Source organism: Thermobia domestica, chromosome 6, assembly GCF_964235325.1.
Source record: "Thermobia domestica chromosome 6, izTheDome1.hap1.1, whole genome shotgun sequence".
Classification (NCBI taxonomy): Eukaryota; Metazoa; Arthropoda; class Insecta; order Zygentoma; family Lepismatidae; genus Thermobia; species Thermobia domestica.
Genome location: NC_137459.1, coordinates 205,075,324 through 205,094,465, shown reverse-complemented (window position 1 = coordinate 205,094,465; position 19,142 = coordinate 205,075,324).

Sequence of the window (19,142 nt, the reverse complement as noted above, 5' to 3'; positions counted from 1 at the left end):
TTAATGACATTCTTGTTCAATGCATTTTTTATTAATTATCTTTTATTTGTAATTTGTTCTTGTTGCTGTAAACCACGATTGGGCATGTGGAACAACGTTTTGTTGTGAGCTGCACCTCTTTAGATTTATGTTGATCTTTTTTTCGTGAAATATTTCTAATTTTGAGGTGCTACCAAAACTCTTCATGAGATTCTGCGAAACAGGACATAATCGAGGTGTAATTTAGCCACTTAAGACATTTCTGCAGAACAGGAATCAGTAAATTTGTCAATGTTGTACATTGGTAAGTCATTCTGCGAAACGAGATTCTGCGAGACAGGAGGTAATCGGAAAATATTACTGTTAGAGTAAAACCTCTAGCAAACTTAGGGGAAAGTGAAAGGGAGAGACATATGAAAAAGGTCGAAAACGACAGATACTAGGGGTCGAATCCATAGATTTCGGAGTAAATTCGATGATTGGACACAGGTTCGATGCCCTGTAAGTCCATGTTCAGCCCTTCAGGAACTGCTGGCACACCTATGAGGAGTAGGAAGAGTGGCATATAAAAATGGACGAAAACGGCCGATATTAGTGTCGAATCCGTAGTTTTCGGGACCACTGAGGTGAACAGTGAAACTTCCGATACCGCTTAACTCCAAATTCAGCACCCTTTACTACTTTTCAGGGGGAAGAGTAAATGGCATGTAAATGTAATTGAAAATAACCGATATTAGTGTCAAATCTGTAGATTTTACGGTTCCTAAGTCAATTGATGAAAGTGTTGGTGCCATTTAAATTCGAAGTCAGCTCTCAGTGGGTGTAAGGTCTCTACAAAACTCCTAGGAGGAGATGGAAAAATACATATGTAGTGATCGAAACGACTGATACTAGTGACAAATTCATAGATTCCAAGGTTGCTTACAAGTAAGGGACCATATGGTTGTCGCGCAAACCAGATGCAGACATACGCCATCTGATTGAGCATGAAAAGATATGGAGAACACAGAAATTTAAGGTGCTAAGGGCCATAGGGAGCGGAGTGAGGAAGGAGGAAACATTGAATGTCGGCAAAATTGGAGAAAGTCAGGAATGATGGGAAAAGTTAATTCCGTGCAAACAGGGAAAGAAAGTCAACCAAAAGAAAGAAACTAAACATAACAAGGGCATCAAGGGCGAAGAAAGATCATAGTCAGGGTTGCCACCCGGACCGCAGTGTTGCCAGCGCTGCATAACATTGATATGGAAGGTATAGCACAGTATAGCAATTCATGCACAAGGAAAAATATTAGTAACACAAAAGACAATTGAAAAGACTCTGTACACGTGCGTAAAAAGTTTAACGTAGTCGTGAGTGAATATTACACCCGCGTGAATATACAAATGAAGGAAAATAGAGAACAGTACGCACCATTTGTAGTTTAATTGCAGTTGACGTGAAGACCACGAATGAATGCGTGGTCAACACACAAACATTGCTCGCAGTGAGCACAGCGGATGAAAGCAAGCTGGTCACACGCGTCTCTGCAGCATTCCTCTGTGACTCCTTTTTCAAAGAAATATGCGGAAGGTGTTTCAAACTGTCCAGGATGTTCATTGGAGTAGCCACATTTGAAAAACGCAAAGCGTATCATCTTTTGGAATCGCCTAGAGGAAAAGTGGTACTGAACAAATGGCGGAGAAAGTTCTCACGTTGCCACACATTAATACTGGAGAACACTAACGTATCTGTGATGAACTTCACAATGTTTTTGAATGGACGAAAGAACACATCAGCAGGTTGTATAAGGCCTGTACATTTCGGATGAATCAGCTTTTTGTAGAATTGAACATCGTTAGGAACTGTCATGTTGTAAAGAGTGTCATCCTTGTTTGGAGTCCAGGGGTCAACCAAAAGCAAAATACGATCCTTACCCTGAAGATCGGGCCACAAAACTTCTTCCAGGAAGATTTGAAAATCCCATATCGAACACAAAAGGATCGGATCCCTCGTCAAACTGTAGCTCCCGTCCTTTATACGTCATTATCATCCCATGGAAGGCAATAGCAAACCACCATGGGTTCATCCAGCCCAGGGACCTTCAGGTCAAAACCTGCCTCTGGCAGAACTCCGTTCATCATCATCATCATGGAACGATGCTCCCAAACACTTTCGTTTCTGCGTTATCATATGTACCCCCTTCACTTTCATGTCTATATTTGTCCTCCCTCATGTACATTATTCACTCACGACTATCGTTAATCCTTTTTACGCACTATACAGAGTCTTTTCAATTGTCTTTTGTGTTACTAATATTTATCCTTGTGCATGAATTGCTATACTGTGCTATACTTTCCATATCAATGTTATGCAGCGCTGGCAACACTGCAGTCCGGATGGCAACCCTGATTATAATCTTTCTTCGTCCTTGAGGCCCTTGTTATGTTTAGTTTCTTTCTTTTGCTTGACTTTCTTTCCCTGTTTGCAAGAAATTAACTTTTCCCATCATTCCTGACTTTCTTCAATTTTGCCGACATTCAATGTTTCCTCCTTCCTCACTCCGCTCCCTATGGCCCTTAGCACCTTAAATTTCTGTGTTCTCCATATCTTTTCATGCTCAATCAGATGGCGTATGTCTGCATCTGATTTGCGCGACAACCATATGGTCCCTTACTTGTTAGATAAATGGAGACACTCCCGGTAACGTTGAAGTCCGATTTAAACCAATGTTAGCACGCGGGGGGTTTAAATGATGACGTAAAAATATCGAAAACAATTGCTATTAGCGTCGAATCAATAGTTTTCAGCGTCTTTAAGTTAAATGATGGCAATCCTGATGCCTTTTAAGTCCAAGTTCAGTCTCCAGGAGGGCAAGACCCTCTAAGCACTCGTACGGGAGAATGGGAGAAACAGATATAAAATTATTTAAAAGAAACAGCCGATATTAGTATCGAATCCATAGTTTTCGGGTCTCTTAGATAAAGGGTTACACTACAGATCCCATTTAATTTCAAATCCACCCCTCATTATCTTCCTGGGGATTATATTGTGATATAAAAATAATAGAAAATTACCGATAATAGTTTTCGGGGTCTCGAAGTTGATTGTTGGCATTCCGATTACTTTTAGGTTCAAGTTCAGCCTCCAATAGACTTAGACCCCTAGTATACCTAGGGAGAACGGAAGGGGATAACATACACAATTATTGAAAATGATCGATATTAGTGTAGAGTCCGTATTCTGCGGGATCGCTGAAATGAATAGCGACTTTGCGGATGCCGTTTAAATAAACTTTCAGTCCCCATCCATACCTATGGAAGAAATGGTGACAAAAATAATCATAAATGGTCGATATTAATATCGAATTCATAGTTTCCAGGGTCAATAAGTAGATTGACGACAGTTTCTATATCATTAAATCTACATTTAACTCCCATCAGCTTCTACTGTGGACGGACCGAGTTGACGTATAAAAAATAATCGAAAATGACACTGTTCAACAAATTTTGATCGAAAGTATGTAAAGTCTTTGGAATTGCGATTTTTACATTCATTTAAGCATAATATGAAAGGAAATGATAATAGAAGAATTTTCTTAGCTCAGGTTGTGAAAAAAACGCCCTTGTACAACAGTAGCTGTATGTATACAAAAGTATTAATATTTATAGAACATCTAAGCAAAATCCTATTAAAACCTACATTTCACTTTTTTTATCTATTTCACTGTGATGTGATAAGTTGGAGAGTTAAGAAGTACCTTAACCTATAGCTTTCTGTACCCTTGTACTTCCTTTTTCAAAATTGCGCAAATACCAGTTTCACAGCGATACAGAAAATAAAGTAACCGTGGTCAAGTTAAACATTAACAATTCCGTAATAAAAATCAGTATTAACATCAAAAGATGAAAAATGTGCACAAATACCTTTTTGTGCAAGAATTACACTGCAATGTAGACAAAAGTTTCAAGTGATCCCTTGTACAGGATTATGTTTATTTTATTTTGAGCGTCTTCGCTTGGCTTGCCTTTTGTAGGTTACATCTAGAGCATCCGTTGCAATAGTCCAACAGTAGTCGGCCAATATGTTAAAACTCCACTTTTCCTCATATCTCTTCTCCATGGCTGCAACATCTTGATGGAAACGCTCACCATGTTCGTCACTTACTGCTCCCCAATCTTCGGGAAAGAAGTCTAGATGTGAATGAAGAAAGTGGAGTTTCAGAGACATATTGCAACCAAGATTTTCGTAGCACAATAACAACTTTGCTACCAGTTGTTTGTAATTTGTTGCTCGGTGTCTTCCCAAGAACTGTGAACAAACACTCTTCAAGCTTTCCCACGCAGCTTTCTCCTCACCTTGGACAATTTCATCGAATCTGTGATATTTGAATAGTTGCCTAATCTGTGGCCCTATGAAAACACCCTCTTTAACTTTGGCATCACTTAATCGAGGGAATTGTCCTCTTAGGTACTTATAGGCCTCATCCTCTTGGTTCATGCTCTTAACAAAGCATTTCATAAGACCTAATTTAATATTTAGAGGGGGAGCAAAATTCGGTTACGGTCTACCAGTGGTTCATGCTGCACATTTTTCGCTCCCGGCTGAAGAGTTTCTCTGGTACTCCAATCACTTTTGCGGTAATGAGATCCACGATCTCTACTGTCCCATTCACATATAAAGCAACGATACTTTGTATATCCTAACTGCATACCTAGCAGCAGTGCTATTACTTTAAGGTCACCACAAATGAGCCACTGAAAATCGTAACTTTTAATGGCTTGAAGTAAACGTTTCAAGTTTTCATAAGATTCCTTCATATGAACTGCGTAACCTACAGGAATTGAAGGAAGTTCATTTCCAATATGTAAAAGCACTGCCTTTAAACTCACCTTGGACGAATCTATAAAGAGCCTCCACTCCGTAGGTTCGTAATTAATTTTAACCTCATGAGACCATTTACATCTGTACATGCCACAAGTGTGTCTTCCATAGTAAAAATGAAGTGAACATCTTCTCCCTATTCCGATACACTAAAATATTTACTTTTTCCTGCAATAAATTCCATTGCTCTAAGCGTGACGCTAAAATTTCGGCTTTGCTTTTCGAGAGGTCCAAGTCCCTGATTAGATCACTTAGTTCCTCTTGAGTAAGTCTATGTGGTTCACATGGAGGTTCTTCTACAACAAACGTAGGGTCCTTCGAAGTACTTGATTCAGGAGCTTCAACTTCTTGATCATCATCAGAAAAAAGATCGTATTCTTTAGGTGGGTAAGGAACACGTAGTCCTTCTCCATGTGGAATAGGGCGCATTGCAGAAGGAATGTTAGGATAGATCAAGGCCCGCTTCTCCTTCGTGGAAATTCCCTTCTTGACGGAAGGAACCATACAAAAATAACAGTCTCTGGTGTGGTCGCTTGGCTCCCTCCAAATCATGGGCCCTGTAAAAGTCATTGAGCGCCCCTTCCCATTAATCCAATTTCTTAGATTGCTGGCACAAGTGTTACACACAATGTGGGGTTCCCAAGATTTATCTTGGTCTCCAATTTTACAACCAAAGTAATATTGATAGGCTTTTCTTATTAGTGGTGTTATAGTCTACTTTTGTGAGGAAAATGTCACTTCCCCACACACGTAGCAGAAGCTATCCGCACTGTTTACACCAGTATTTTTGCGTACTTGTAGTGGTATTTTTATGTCCTGCACTACACAAACGTCACACCTAAAACGCTGATAACTGCACTAAACCTGTCTTTTCTAACAATAGCAGAACACTACTGAGATAAGGAACACAACGAAACCAAGCGTTCATATAGTTTCTCCAGTGTTGCCGGATCAGTGTAACATTTTACCCCAAAAGAAGCAAATATATTTATTTTTAAAGCGTTATTATTAGACATGCCTGTAAAACAAAAAGTAGAGCTAATATTCGAAAATAATTTTCAAATTCGTGATCAGCACCACAAAATCAATAAGAATTAGCTGATTTAGTTAAATTTACATTTTCGTTGTTGAACAGTGTGACCGACATTAGTATCGAATCCATTGTTCCCGATGTTGCTGCAATTAAGAATAATATCTCGATAGCGTAAAAGTCTAAGTTCAACTCCCATTGACATGGGAATAAGGAGGGGTGGACAACAAAACCTCTTAAATGACTGAGATTAGTGTGAAATCCATAGTTTGGTTCATCAGGTTATTACGGTTACTGCGATGATATCAATCCCAAGGTTAGGCATGAACTGGCATTTCAGCTGGATTGGGACAGGGGCAATGAACAATGACTTGCTCCCAAATTTATATATATTTGGATGTATGCGTTTGAATGTATATTGCTGCGAAATTCCAGAAAAATTTTAGCGAAACTTGGTAGACATATGACTTTGAACTTAAGAAAAATAAGATATCTAGAAGTAAGACACCGCAAGGGGTGGAATGGATATTTCCTTTTTGACCAAAAGTTGGAAGTTAAAGACACAATCGTGTAGAGCTAGTCTTCAATATACTACATACCAAAAATCACAGAAAAAGTTTTGTTCGTTACCGAGAATGGAGGGGTTTTATATAATGGAAAAATGAGCTGCTTACGTCACGGCAAGAAAAACAGGGGATTTGTCATGACGTCACAGATCTGTATCGCTCTGTGAGTCGCATTGGAAGCTTCAGGGAAACTTTTCATATTGCAGTTTTCGTTTACTGCAAACTACAAATAAATTTAGTAGATTACTGAAAGGAAAAGTGACGAGATAAAAAATTGGCCTACACTTACTGTATATAAAGGTAACGTGTTTATAAGACCTATTTTCCTAGCTTGCAATACATTAATGGTCCTTTGTAATGTTCTATCATTACAAATATTTTAGATGCATGTACACTTAAGCAGGATTATTGTATTATCCCAAAACATTAGGAGTCTAAGCACTATATCAGTTCAAATTAAGTCATTCGCAGATTGAGAATATCTGGGTCACCATGCTATAGTTTTTCTTTATTTTGAAGATTTGTCGTGAATATCCATCCTATTATACTACCCCTACAAATAATCACTTTCTGCAAGAAAAAGCTCTTACTCCCTTTAAAAAAAATATTCGTATTCTATTATATCCTTTCATTTTTTCCCACCATTTACTCTGCATATTAGCAAATGGTCAGCCCACATCATTGGTACAACTATTCTTATTTTAATTCTACAAGAATCGTATTAAGTAGAACTTTACTTTCTTACTCTATTTCTACAAGATAAATGCTTTTGTGGTCACCGCGGTGGTTTGAAGTTCAAGAAAGCTGTAGAAGATGATTAGGCTGCCAAAAGACCATAATAAACAAGATAAGTGCTTGAGAATGTTTCTTATGACCTAGGCGCCGGTTCTCTAACCTAGGCATCATAATAATACAATTCTATGCATGGACCTACATAATTTTATTTTAGATTTAATTAACTTAGGAGCCAGACTCTTGTTTTCAATCGCCTTCATTACCTGGCGTTCAGTATTGCTTGAGCCTGAACAAGAGAAATGTTGACAGAAAATCTTTATGTATTACTTATGTTGTTCGTTTGAAACTTCAGCCTTTTGTTTCCAACAACCTCGCACAAAATAGTGTTCTAAGTATACATAACATAAAGTATTTATATCTTTATCCCCTTCAGGCAGGTCCGTATCAAAGGGGGGGCGCCCCCTACACTTTTACTAGCACCCTAAAGTTTTCACGGTAGGCTTGCAAATAAACTATAACATGATGATGAACTAGCCCCCTAAATTTTGAGGATGGCTAGAAGCTCGCATCCAGCAAAAGTACTGCGTTTTGTGTTCTGAGGCCTACTAAAAAAAATCATAAAAGCAACGGTTTAAGAATTCAACCTTTGTTAAGTGTCGTCCAGCAGATTGATTTCTCTTATTCTGTTTCACTCACTGAAACAGAATATTGTGTTCACTGCTCGTCATGACACATCACAAACATTCATTATCAAAATACGCACAGTGGGTCAATAGTGAAGCGATCATCTCTAGTGTGAGAGGTCCCTGGTTTGAGTGCAAACCATGTGAATTTGTGGTGGACAGCATCGTTCCGTGGGTTTTCTCGCGATTCTGACATTTCCTTCCACATGACCTTTCCATCCGATTGTTTTATAATAATTCGCTCTCACTAATTATCCGTCTCCCTTTGCGTACAAGGCATATTCGTGGAACATAAAAGTAGAAATTTCATTTTATTTCATTTAGTAATAAAAATCCTGAAAATACAAGCCAATGTAACTAGTTTGTTATCATTACTATGAGACCATATTTGTTTATTTCTTGGTTTAAATGTTATCTCATGTGTTCAAAACACTTCAGCCAATTTGTAAATGTTCATATGGATTAATATTAAAAAAAAACGAGTATGCTTCATGGGCTAAAGAAAACGTCAGTAAGTGCGAAGATATTATGATGATATTATATTGCTAATGTGTAAAGTATTTCGATAATAGCACTGGTAAATTATTAGAATGTTCATGAACATAATTATCATCGTATGTTTGTGCATCGTTGTCTTGAACTCTGTAAAGAATTTAGGTTGTTTTTACTTGGAGAAATGTATTTTCATGTATTAATTTGCTTGGGCTTCCGCTCTGAGCGCACAACTTTCGAATCCACGATGAACTTGTATACAAGAAATTATCACTCTACTATCAAATTACTATGCTTTTATATTGTTGATTTTTTGCTTAAGAATGGTTAAAATTCGCTTTTTAAGTTCGATCGGTGACCGAAACATGAGAATATTAATTAGTTTCTTCCTCAGGCTCAAGCAATGTAAATAATAAAGAACATTAATACGCTTCAACTTTGTCCTAAGTAATGATGATCAAAAGAAAGACTAAGGCCAAGACCCATGTGGTCTTGGTCTTGGTCTTGCACACCCAGTCTTGGTGTTGCTTGCAAGAGGCTTCCAAGTCTTGCTTTTAAGAAATCTTATGCTTTTCATAGGTAAATTTTACTCTGAATATAATGAATATTAAATTTTACAATGCGCCAATAGTAACGGAAATACAATGTATGGTTTTACATGTAATATAATTTACTTTCGTGTAAGTATGATGATAGTGTACAACATACAAGATGACTATTTTTGTTTCAATTATCGCCCAGTCTTCACTACTTATAAGATAAATCACAACGTTTCGTAATCTTCTTTTTTTATTTCTTTTTAACAGGTCCTTTTACAATTATCTTGACTTTTACCTTTACCACTTCATTGTAATAGCGTTATATGCAAAAGGTAAATTATGCAAGTACCACTAAATCTGACTAAGAGCATATTACCATTGTCATTTTATTTTTCAGCGTCCAAAAAAATATAAAGAATAGCTATTTTTATTTTCGTAATAATTTCACTGTTTTGTAGCTTTTACCTTTACAATTTCATTATTTATAGCGTTATATGTAACATGTAAATTGTGTAATTACAAGTAAATCTTAGACAGGATCACATGTTTATGGTCAGTTTCATGTTCAGCGAACAAAAGTCAATAACGGATGACCATTTACACTTCTGTAAAAAAAAATCACTGTTGCACAATGAACGGGGCCGATATTAAAAAGCAACACAGCCTTCAGGAAACGCTTTTGTTCATCGCACCACCGTGCGATATCGCAACGCTGCCTCACAACATGCTTCACAAAGTCAATGAAGACATTGTTGTTCACCACGCCCACGTGTTATTTCAATCTTAATGCAGTCGTACTGTTCGTCTTTCCGAAACACATTGTTATTAGTCTTCCACCTGCTTCCTCTACTTCACTGAACTGCTGCTTTCGACTGAATATCAAACGGTCGTTAGAGCCTTTCTGTTTCAAATGTGCCTCTTTTGGCGCTGCAGTTGATGGCTCTTTACCCGTATTTCCCTCGAAAGAGGAGAGATAAATTACTGGGGGCGAGATTTTTCAACTGTTGGATGCAAAAGTGTTGCCTCAATTAATTATTTCACGGACTTCGTTATACTATGTCTTGTGAGCCATTCTAGGTATCCTACTTTCTTCACTTGTCAAGACCAAACGACTGCATGATAATTTGCCAGCATAGCTGAGGTCATATATTCTTTCTTCAGACATTGGTGAGGTAGGATCGAAGTATGTTTCGCATATTATCTGAGGGTACACCTGAAATAGACAAATTCTACCACTCGTTACATTTGCTCGGCACACATTCCCTTATCGGTTATAGGATTCTTCTGATGTCTAGACACACAACTTTGATGTGAGAACAGTGTTGCTATTAATTTTTAACCAATCTGTGTATTATAGTGGGCAGCAAAGAAAATAAAATCGTTTTTCTCTCATGAGTAGCGCAGGGGATTTTGACACTAAGTTCACACACTCTGACACGAAAATAAGATTTCTAGGACAAGTACTTGATTTGCCGATTTTTTTTTAATTCTTATTTTCCTTTTATTTTTATTTTTATTTTTATTTATATTTATTACTTTTTTTGCTATATGTACCCTATATAATCATGTTTATTGTTCCAAATGCGTAAATAAGTTATTTTTAAGTATATTTTAGGACCTGATTATTTTTGTCGCTGCCAATTTTGTTTTGATCTATTAAGGTGCATTGAAAGGAAAATTACTTTCCATGATAGGTAGTGTGGAAAAGTGTCCGTTGGTGGCACTAAATTGACACAAAATTTGAGATATTTAAGACAACTCATTGATTTGTCAACAATGCTTTATAATGTCTCTAAAGCGCTGATCTTTTTTTTTTAATATAGTATTTTCCCCTTTTTTGGCTGTATCTTCGTGTATATTTATGTTTAGCGTGCTAAAGTTCCGGCGAAGGAATGGATGCCTTCATCAGAGCAAAGCTACAATAGCGGAATCATGAGGAAGCTTATCTTCATAATATAGAAAAAAGAAGAAGTGAAACATTCTGAACACAATATTCAGTGAGTGGGAGTGTGATCGGAACTCTCCATAAAGCTGCCTCCTCTAGGTTAGTTCTCGGTTGTGTCGCGTTGTTTTCAAAAGTTAAAAGCTCAACAAAGCACACAGCATGTAAACAATATTTAATCAGATGTTGTTTAGGCATTTAGTATAATAAACACGATTATGCACGTAGATACAGCAAGTATATATGTTACATTGTGCTTATATGTTACGTTTTGCTTTATGTTACAGCAAGTATGTATGTTAAATATAAGCGTTTCGGCGAAATTTTAAGGCAATTTCGACAAATTAGGTTGTCCTAAAAATCCCTCTCTTCGTTTGTGTGTGAACTTAGTGCCACTAATAACCACTTTTCCGCATTATCCATCATAGAAAATCGATTATTTTTTTTTTTTTACCCTTTCGGTACACTCTAGTAAGTAATTGCAAATAACAAAGAATTAAAGAAAAGAAACAAGTGGGAGGTACAACTTTTACTTATTTATATACGATTAGGACGTTACAAAAACAGCTAATTTAGGAGGTATATAGAGCCTAAATAATGCTTACTAATTATACTAATTATTCATTTATGAAAGACTGAGCATTAATATATATATACAGAGGGTTGATTAATTCGTGTGTTTATTTCATTTGTTCACCGTGCAAAAGTGGTATGAGGAAAAACCGTCCAATTTGGTGTAACTTTAGACGAAGGACATAAGTTTTGTTTCGCCATAGAAACATGTCACTTGTACTAAAGATTGAAGAGATATAGTGCGAAAGGTCAAATTTCGATTTTTTCTTTATGGGACTGCAATGGTAAATTCTGAAAGAGCCTGAAAAAACGTAAATCGAAATGATAAAAAAACACTATGGTATGATTGAATACACATACTGCCTACACATACAAATGATAAAAAACACATACTGCCGCATACTAAAGGTTACAATAGTTACGTGTGCAATATATAATTATGTGACAATTTGATCTAATATTTGACAGGAATTTCACTAAAGTTATACGGGGCCTCCTAGGCCCCGGTTGCCCGGTTACGTCAGGAAAAGATTTTCATATATATATATATATATATATATATAAAAACATTAGCTTTACCAACTTGATATGTTCATGATTTTAACTTCGACGAAAGATAGAAGAATTCAGTATTTTATGTCTTCGAAATATGTATGGTTATTGAGAAATTTTAGAAAAATGAAGCTACTGGGCCTGGGAGGCCCCGATTGCCCGGATAAGAGTTAAGTTTAACGTCCCATGGTTATGCCGGTTAGGCTAAAGGCGACGGTGATAATGAGAAATGAGTGAAATAGTGGAATGAAGAAAGTGGGAGGAAACGGGAGAACCCCGAGAAAACCCACGAGCACGGTGTTTGTCCACCAAAAATGTCCACACGGCGCGAGCTGGGATCGATCCAAGGACCCCAACTGCCGTGTCGTGACAAAACGCTGTAACTTTGGCGCAGCAGTTTTGAGGAAAAGAGCCGTAAAGTTTTCATCCGAAAATGTTATCTGTATCGTGTAGAACCAGTGTAACTAGGCAATAATGGTCAACCAATCCATCTTCACCAAATTTAATCACACAACATGCATTTAGGTAACATTACATGTAACCACGTGTTTCTAAAGTCAAGATACACTGGTTTTACACGATAAAGATCACATTTTCGGATGAAAATTTTACGGCTCTTTTTCGCAAAACTGCTCCGCCAAAGTTACATCGTTTTGTCACGACACGGCAGACAAGCATCGGAGGGGATATGTTTAAATGAATCCCAAAGTAAAGTCCGAGTAGAAAAATCCTTGTCCGCGAGCTTTCACGCCGAGAATGGTCTGAATCGTTGTCGCCATTATTAATGAACTTTGTTCTGGATTAAGCTATAAAGAGAATCACAAACAACTAGGGCCTAGAACTGAATTGTATTCACCAGGCTATGGCGTATGCTGTTGACGTGAATATAGTAGGGGACATGGGCGGCGATTAAGGGGTGGGGGCAAGAGGGGGCAGTTGCCCCCCACTTTTTTGAAGTGGAGACCTAATTTATATAGTTTCATTTGGAACTGTGAAAGGGTGTCCACACAGTTTGGAGAAAAAATCTGTGACTTTTCCCTGACTCTCCATGACGAAAGTTCCAGATTTCCCTGACCCCTGAATAACTTAAAAATATAGAAGAAAAAAACAAACCCAGCCTCCACACTCCCCATTGTTGGCCTTCTCTTCTGCTTCTGTTTCTTTCTTTTTTTCAATTTTCTTTCCAAAGGAATGTAAATTTACAAACATGTGCATTAGGCCGATATTGATTAGGCCTACATATTACACAAAGTGTAAAGTTACAAACAAACGTGTGCAGCATACAGAGTACTTAAGATATGAAAAAAAATACACATTATAATACAAATTACACAACATTATAATATTGCCTATAGTAATAATCAGTTCATACATGATTTTACTGACTATTTAAAAAAAGAAAAGAAACACACGCACACACTATGTAACACATACACATTACTTTTGCTGGTGCTGTTGTTAAATGCGACCCATTTAGAAATTTGTTTTCATACTTTCTCGCATAGTTTTCTTCTCATTGTTCTGAATATCCTTCTTATCGTTTCCACATTTTTTCTTCTCTTCTTCCTCCACACCCTTTAGCTGTTGCTGTATCTTCCGTTTCTCTCTCCTCTTCTCGTCTCCAGCATTTATTTCTCTTTACTTTTCCAAATGCACCTGATATTGTCTCATTGAACTTCTCACTGAATTTATCATACCTCTTGTAATTATTAATCCTGATGATCCACTTATTCTCATCACAGGATCATATATGATCTGTTGAGCAACCAGAGATTTTTCTTGAAAGTTCTCAACAATGAGATTTTTCTTTATTGTGGAACGACTTTCAAAAAAATACGTTTCCATGAAAGAAGGTAAAACATAACTGACCATAAGTCTACGAAGTTCTTCCCATTTCCTAAGTAAAAAACTCATCAAGTCCAATACCATTTCTGTCATTGGCTATGAATTCATTCCAGTGTTCGTTAAATTCTTCAGTCGTCTGAGCTTTCACTGTGAGCTGGAGATATTATTTCTCTGCGTTCTGAGCCACTTGTCCAGATATCCTCTTGGCACCATTCAATTCTTCTATAACAGCGTCTACCCTTTTGAGCAAATGCCAGGCTGCAGTTAGATGTGTTTCTCGCAGAAAATTAGTTTCAGCAACTATATCAGAGAACACTGACTCCCTCAACGTCATCATTGGTAACACTACATTGTGCACCCAGTAACAGTAAAGAAGTCAACCCTATTTCATAAATTCAGTAATTGAACAATGGACCTACATCGATTTTTTTCCTGACTTTCCCTGACCAATCTGCTATTCCCCTGACTTCACTTGATACATTTCTACTTCCCTCACCTTTCCCTGACTTTCACTTATTTTCCAGAATGTGGACACCCTGGTAAAGGTTTTGTATGTATTACTGTTTCATAGAAAAAATGCCGCCATATGATATTTGCCGTTGCGTGAGTACGTATTGGTTATTTGTCTTCCCATGGAGTTAAGAAAGCTACAGGAATTACGTTTTAATTGCAATTCAAAGCAATTAATATTGCAATTGCATATTTCTTTAAATGTCATAGCATATGCTTGCAGTACTTACTGTATTTTATTTTCTAAGAGAAAAAACATTCCTTTAATGGAATGTGTGGAATTAAAAATATAAGTTGTCTATTAATCCCTAGTTCCAATATAACTTCTGCAAAACAAGCCTCATTATTCATTACTATGATTAATAATATCCTTTCTATTTATTTGTTTTGCGAATTTATTATTGAATAATGTGATCAAACAGTTTTCCAGACATAATTTTAAGATATTCGTGAGCAAGATCTCAAATCTCTTGTTACACTTTCGGTGTTTAAGAGTATAAAGGGCTGGTACCTATTTGTATTGCTCTTATGAATTTACTTAAAATACAAATAAGATATACGGCATTTTAAGTAAAAAAAAAATAGTATCCTATTAGTTGTACGACCTTTAAACAAACAGTGTTAGAAACAACCAGGAAATCTAACATTGATATACAATTGTTAAGGTCATGTCTTACCCCCCACTTTTAACGTCCAACCGCCGCCACTGGTAGGGGAGAAAGAAGAAGAATAGACAGAAATGCAGAGGTCTCCTTAAAGATTGCAAGGGCATGGGTTTAAAAGTACAAGCAGAAAACTAAATATATGAAAGTTCATCGGGATCGTAAAGTACGACAGTTTATGGATGCATTAAAATATCAAATAATACTTCGACAAAGTGGATACTTTCAACTATCTAGGATCAATATCAACAGACCAAAACCATATTCACGAATAAATTAAATGTTGAATAAAAGCAGAAAATTTGTGTTATTATTCAGTTCAAAATCTTTTTGTCGTCGCGAATTCTGTGAGGAATGTGAAACTTGAAATTATAAAATAATAAACTTGCCTGTTGTGCTGTATAGTTGCGAATCATGCCCACTTACTCTGAGGGAAGAACACAGACTGGAAGTATTTGAGAATGAAATCCTGAAACGCATATTCGGACCCAAGAGGAACAGGAATGGGAGATGGCGGAAACTTCATAACGAGGAGCTACATAATTTATACCGTTTATCAAACATTGTAAGAGTCATCAAATCTAGGAGGTTCAAGTGGGCATGTCAGGTAGCCAAAATGGATGAATGTAGGAACGCTTTCAAAGTTTTAACTATAACTTCAATCGGCAAACCTAGGAAGACCTAGACTGAGGTACGAAAGACAAAATTAAGATGGATCTAAGACAATATTAAGAAATATAAATACAAAGTAGAAACTTGATCCAGTTGGCTAAGCACAGACATCTAGAGAGCTTTCGTGAACCCGACATTGAAACTCCATCCTCCATAGGCAATAGAGTTAGTAAGTAACTATTAGGAAAATATTAAATTAGTGTTGAGCGTGAATTGTTTGTTCGGAATTCGAAATTTTGTGTGTAAGTCGGCAAATCAAAAGATAAAAGAATCTGCAAATTTCTCTGAAACGACTGATTTCCAACCCGATATAGATACCAGCAGAACACTCATTCTTCTTGCGGTGAGAATATGTTTCATTTAGGACACAAAAGGCTCAATTTGGATTTAATTGACATCGGAAGTTTCACGGTTCCTCTCGGCTACCCAGAAAACGAAGCATTAGACACTAATATTGCCGATTTTCGATCATTTGTAAATATCTTCCCTCACCTATGTTGACAATTTGATCGAGATTGGTCGAGCGGTTCAGGAGTTATTAAGAAGTCACAAATGTAGTCACTGTCATTGACTTTTTATATCTCCCCATCAACCAACCTAAGTTCCACCCTCCAAATGAAATGAGAAAAGCCATTCCAGGCCTGAACCTCATGTATGTGGCAAATTTAGTCGAGATCGGTCTCATGTTGAAGAATTAATACGTTTTTATTTGTTTGTATATACAGTGGAGTCTCGTTAATTCGAACTTGGATAATTCGAAATATTGGATAATTCGAACAGAAGTCCATTCCCCTTGAAAACTGTATTGAAAACAATAGTAAAAAATCGTGGATAAATCGAACTTTTGAACCTATGTTTTGGATAACTCGAAGTAAATACAGTTCAAAATTTTTAATGTTGGACAGATGTAAACAGAGAAATAGAGTTTTAACGTGTTTTCAGTTATCCAGATGCAGCCATAGGGAAGAGTAATACAAAAGAAAAATAGCAAATCTATGTCATGATAAAGATGAAGCTGAGTTGGGGAACAAGTAAAGATAGAGAACGTGTGCCAATCTCATCTTGTTTCAGAATTGGTTGAAAATTTAAGATGAATTATTGATAAAGTCAACCAAATGTTATTAATATCGTATTCCACGCAATACATGAAATTGAAGATTTATTGACCGTACAAAAACAATCAAATTTAAGCAAATGAGTTTTATGACTTCTTAAAAGTGAGAACAGAATATTCAAATATTTACTGGTGTTTGTCTGGGCTATTCAATGCGTATTGTAGTGCTGTACGTAAATATATTTTCCATTGTACACGTAGTTTGATGTGGAGTCAATATCGTTTGTTAGTTTGCGGTATTCGAGCACACAAATAACAAGCTGCTTTAAAGGTAAAGTCTACACTATATGAATATGTTTTTGATACACAGTACTTTGGTTTGTTTGTTGTTATATATGTGAAAATGAATGTTGTTGGATAATTCGAAGTTTTTTCGTGTCCCCTTGGACTTCGAATGAAAAAGACTCCACTGTATATAGTTTGGAAATACCATAGTTTCACACAGTAAAACGAAACTAACTTGTTTTTATTAATAATTCATATAATGAATCTCATATCTCCAACTTAAGAAAATCCTCAAAACGAGCACTTTGAATTGCGTTGAGTTAATTTAGAGTTTAACACCCCTTTCAGCAGCGAGGCTATATGATATGGGACCTTCTGATGAACGTGGAATCCGAACTACATGAGCTTCCGCATGGAATAGAACCCGGGCCAAAGGCGCGTACGCTAACCGCTTAGAAACGAAGGAACTCTGACGAGCTATTTCTCAATAAACAAAAAAAGTTAAATTTGAATGTTATAATAACGACCACAATCCTTTCATCCCTAAGCAGAAAAAATCCAAACTGCTGAAACATGTGTTTCATTATATTTACTTCAGAATTTATATACCGAGTTCCTCATCTCTAACTTAAATGAGGAAAGTAGAAGAAATAAACGAATTATCTTTGACTTAACACTTGGTTTGGCCAATTTTGAAATTATTAGATATTCCTTATACGAAGTTTACTAATTGCAATCGATGTTTAGAGACATTCAAAACCAAACTAGGAAAATAAATAAGCAAATGCATGCTATTAAGAATAGCAATTTCAAACTGCCATACCCTGACACGAACTTTTCAATAGTTGTATTAAAGTTAATAACGCAGTTGCATTACAGAATATCACAGTTAATTTGGTACAACAACAAATGTACGTTTCCTGATAACACTACGCAACTTCCAAAGTTTGAAATACCATTTTCATCCAATTGTACAAAGCCTCCTGCAAACTGGTACTAATGAAATATTAATAAAGCTGCACTCTGTAAACAAACTAAAATGAATAATCTTACACCTAGAATCATAGTAGTTGAAAGTGATCTGGGAGTCTTTCACCATTGTTCAAAGTAATTTTTATTGGCGATTGATACTACAACAACAACAACTACTACTAGTATTACTACTACTACATCTTTTATTATTATTATTATTATTATTATTATTATTATTATTATTATTATTATTATTATTATTATTATTATTAATATTATTATTATTAATAATAATAATAATAATAATAATAATAATAATAATTGAACAACACTGTGTATAACAATGAATGATAGTCTGTTTGTATTTCAATACTAAAAAAAAAACTATTTGATTGCCAACCTCGGTAGTCGTGAAGTCTAGGAGTCAAGGGCTTTATTCACGAGCTTCTGAATTTGAGTTGGGGGTCTCGGTTCAGTATTCGGTCTCGAGCCAATCATTGTTAAATTTATAGGGCACTGGCCAAATATCTTCAAAACTGCTCGGCCCTGGTTTAGAACTGTCAACGACTCGAGCAGCTCGGCTCACAACTCATTCACTGTAACTACAACTAATACTCCTTAAAAATGAATGGGAAGTCCGACAGATGCTTTAGAGTACTAATTGCATGTGAGGAGACGCATGTAGACAGATGGTTGATGCCTTACTCTCTATCAGGACGCGGGCTTTCCTGAGGGGCGTCCTTTTTTCAAACTTTTCTGTTCCTGTTTCAAAGAAACTAATTCACTATCGAAACGAACCGAAAAGTGAGCCGAGCCCTGAGTCGGCTAGAGTCCTCGGTTCAGTGTAGCCGAACCAGGCCAGCTTGAGCCGATGTTTCACCGCAAGCGAGTCGTCTCAAGCCATCGGCTCAGTTGAGCCGAGACGAGCTGAGATTGTTCTAAAGAATCTCTTGTGGTCTCGCTATCGGGACGAGACGAGATATGAGCAGTGTCACCTCTCGTGAGCAACACTAGAAGTATTATATATTACTGGTTAGCTATCACTTCTCATGGCTTTCGCTTTCCAGTGTCATCAGGCCATGATTTCAAAGCGAGTTAAAACGAACGAGCTAGGGATGCGCACGAGTCGAGTCGAGTCGAGATTTAATCCTGTCTCGATTCTTCTCGAGAAAATGTTGTCTCGACTCGTG